This window comes from Ammospiza caudacuta, chromosome 1 (assembly GCF_027887145.1).
Source record: "Ammospiza caudacuta isolate bAmmCau1 chromosome 1, bAmmCau1.pri, whole genome shotgun sequence".
Classification (NCBI taxonomy): Eukaryota; Metazoa; Chordata; class Aves; order Passeriformes; family Passerellidae; genus Ammospiza; species Ammospiza caudacuta.
Window position 1 is genome coordinate 115,362,839 of NC_080593.1, and position 3,925 is coordinate 115,366,763.

Consider the following 3,925-nt stretch of genomic DNA (forward strand, 5'->3'; position numbering starts at 1 on the left):
GAGCGCCGGCCGCGGGAGGCAGGCAGCGCTGCCGCTCGCCGAGAGCGGGGCGGGGCTGCGGCCGCCCGCGCACCGCGCGGCCCGAAACAGCCCCAAACGCAGCAAAATGCAGTGAGATGTGTCTGGCCTCCGACAACCTTCACTGGGCACTGCACCGAGTCCGACCGAGCTCAAGAAGCGTTTGGACAACGCTCTTCAGGCCCATGGTGTCATTCTTCAGTGTCCTGTGCGGGGCCGGGAGTCGGACCTAGTGTATCCTTTCCAATTCACGATGGTCTGTGACCCTGTGATTCTGTGACCCTCCCCATCTCCCAGCAACGCTGCCAGCGCTGCCCCTGTTCGTACCTGCGGACGCAGAGCGAACCACGCCGCCCGGAATCCCCTCCCTACGACCCAGCTTTTCCTCGGCTGGCCGGAGGTGCAGAATTACAGCAGACACTTCATTTTTACCAGCGTCAAACGGACGGGGAAAAGCCCCTGTCCCTTCTGACAGAAAAGGTTTTTATGCATACATCTTTTTAATTGTTACTTTTATATAAAATGGAGTGAGGGTTTCAAATTGCAGCTTCAGGGTGAAGTTTGGAAGATACACGTTCCGAGGCAGTACAACAGAGCTGGAAATAAACTTTGGCATTGGCCAAGCATCACAGTGTGAGGTGCTACTGTGCTTCCGAGTCTTAGGTCTAGTTTAAATCTTGTGTGTGTTCCAGTGGGACATACCACATTTTTAAAGTTTGACATACAAATATTAAACATCATTACCAATGGAATTCTGTTCATCAGCTGAGCTAGGTGCCTTGTTTACTGTGATTTGTGATTGAGAACAGCATCATGAAACCATTTTTGCTGTTCGTTTTTGTGAAGTAAACAGGGGTGTTTACTTCACAAAAATGGCACATCTGAAGGTTACAGGAAGATTATCCCTTCCTAAGATCCAGGAGGGTGCTTACACAGTCACTCAAATCCATTATTAATAAGCAGTCGAATGCTGTGGCTGCCCCAGTTGTGAACCAAGGGCTGTAAAATATGGACATTTTGGAGAACAGGCAAGGCAGACCTTTTCCTCCAACAGCACTCAAGGAAGCCATTATAGCAAAAACCACTAACACACTTTCTGTCATGCACTGGGCAGCAAGACTGTCCTGTGTTTTGAAGCCAAATAGAAACAGGTGGGTTTTGGGCACTTCTGCATCCTGCTCAATGGACACCATGGTCAACCCTAAGGCCGGCACATATTAGAAGCAATTAATATTATTTGGGACCTACACAGGATCTTCCCCCAGGTTAGATCTGGGCCATGAACTGGACAAGCATATAGAAACTTTATCTGCTGCTTTTTTGTTTTTGTTCTGCCCAACACGGGGTAAAAAAACCCCACAAGAACAAAGAAAATATTGTTTAAGGAAAAGAATACCTTTTCATTCAGGAGCAGATTTTGGGAAGACAAAAATAAAAGAATGCAGCTTCTCACAACATTTGAGGGATTGAGCCATTTCAGGTTTAATTCCATTTTGTCTAGATTTAGTTACCTAGTACCTGTAAAAATCAAACACTGGTATTTACCCTGATGCTAACCTCAATGAAGTTTAACATCATTGTTCCTCACAATCACATAAATGATAAAAACAACACACAGGGTGTTGGCAGCTCAGAGCTATTGCTACACTACAGGATCAACAAGCTTGTACATGTTCTACAGTAGGTGCAAGTTAGGTCAGGGACAATACAACCACAAAACTAGAAATCTCAAATCAGCCACTTTGGCAAGTTTAAATGCATTTAAACACTGGAATAAAGTCAGATTTTTCTAAAATTTCTTTTAAAAATACAATTCAACATCTACTTCACTGGAAATGCATGGAAAGAGTTCAAAATGCAGATGAAATCTATTAACATCCAAAATGTATCAGTTGAGAAATGGAAAATTATAAATTAAATCCCCTGAGAGCACTTATAAAAGGCAAAGCTCATCATACTTATTTAACCTCTAATCTTTAAAAAGTGGCATCAAAGAAATATTTCAGTAGGGAAATCAAAGAATAATCAGATGGCAATGCATACCCTTTTTATTTTTTGCAAGTAGATGCATTGAAAGAAAACATAATACAGCTCACATTATTTATATTGTATGCTACAATACCAGAACAGTACAAATTAACTGAACCAGTACTAACCAAATTCTTTATATCAGCTGCTCCACCACCCTGGGGACAGCAAGTCTTTATTGAAAAGGAACACACAGCACTCCTCATGCTTGTTCTCCTCTAGCTGGTTCTAAACCAAGCAGCTTTGTACAGCACCAGTCTCTTCTATAATGTCACTCCAAGTCCAAAGAGGAGTAGGAGAGGGAAAAACAACCTAACTCACTTTTTCCTGTCTGTTTAGCATCATTCTCCTAAATTAACACATTAGACAGAAGAAATAACACACTGTTCATTGCACTGCACTTACCTGTTATGGCAGATCCTCACTTTTCTCTTGCAACATTTTCTAAAGAGTTTTGCACACCTGCTCATGCAGAAAGCCTGTGTCCTACTATCATTTGCTGGACCATGGGGCCTTCTGCAATACCAAGACTTAGCAGGTAGAGATAACTCTTCCTAAAAGAGTGAACTTAAGAAATAATGTCAATTTTTACTAACTAGTCTCTTTTGATATGAGATAGCATCTTCAGAAATTTGGGGCAGGAGGGGCAACACAGTAGCACATTCACTACTGCAGAATTTGAAGTAAAGAATCTCTGAACTGCTATCAAGGGACTTAAAATCCTACATTTTCAGGAGTGATATTCTGTATGGAAAAAGCTCCTCTAATTGGGTAGTAACACAACTGTGCAATATATAACATTCACAGCATTGCAAAAGGTTTTATGTAACCATGTCACGGCTATTAACCCTCTCCTCTTTATCTGAGCCCTGCGTGCAATGTCTTAGATCTTGCAGAATCTCAGCTGGTCTGAATCAGCCAAGTGGTCAGGAACCTTTGCAGAGGAAGAGGAGATGAGTCCAATCACAGACAAATAAGGGGAGCTATAGCAAATGGAAATTCCAATTTCTCATAACAAGATTTTGTTCAAAAACTTCTGAAATATCAATAAATTGATTAATTGTTCTATAACTATACAACAGATGGGTTGGGGGTTTTTTATTTACTTTTTCAAAATGTCTTCACTTTTTTCAACTTAGAAGCAGAAACAGCAGGCATTCAAATATTAAAAAAAAATAATTTTTTAACCTCTATTTTAGTTTCTAGAGTTTTTAAGTTTGTTAGACTTCTCTATTCTGTGGCAACTTTCTCAATTTTTTTCAATATAGACTTAAAATATTTAATCCTTTTAGAGTACCTCTCTGATAATTTCAAATACTACAACACAGCTAGCAAATTATTTCAAGCACAAACTACTTTAAGAGTTTGCTTATATTCCCAACTGAGGAACATTCAGACTCCGTCTGCTCCGTCTGTTAATGCAGAGAAGTGGCTCTTTAAAACAAACCTTAGATGAGGGAAGTCTATTTTCTCCTCACAAGCACAAGCTAAACCTCCCACTTAGATGCCTGAAGCAAGTTCGCTACACCTCTGCAAACTGGCTGGAAGTTTTAAAGTTTTACTAGTTTTTCAGATAAAAAAGGAGGCAATGGGTTGCTCTTTTCTAGTAATTGGTCCTAAAAGAAAACCATTATCTACTGGTTCACTTTGTGGCCATCCATTAAATTACACAAGTACTTTGTTTAAATCAACTTTAATCAGCTACATCAAAGGTACCTGTTCAACTCAAAGAGAATTAATAAAATCTGTTATCCCAAAGGCAAATGTGGTAAGATGAGAGTGGCAAGCAATGAAAAGGAAGGAAAAAAAGGGGAGAGCAGAGCAAGAAGGGGGAATCTGTTCTACAGCTATTAATCTTCAAAGAACCACATTCTCAATT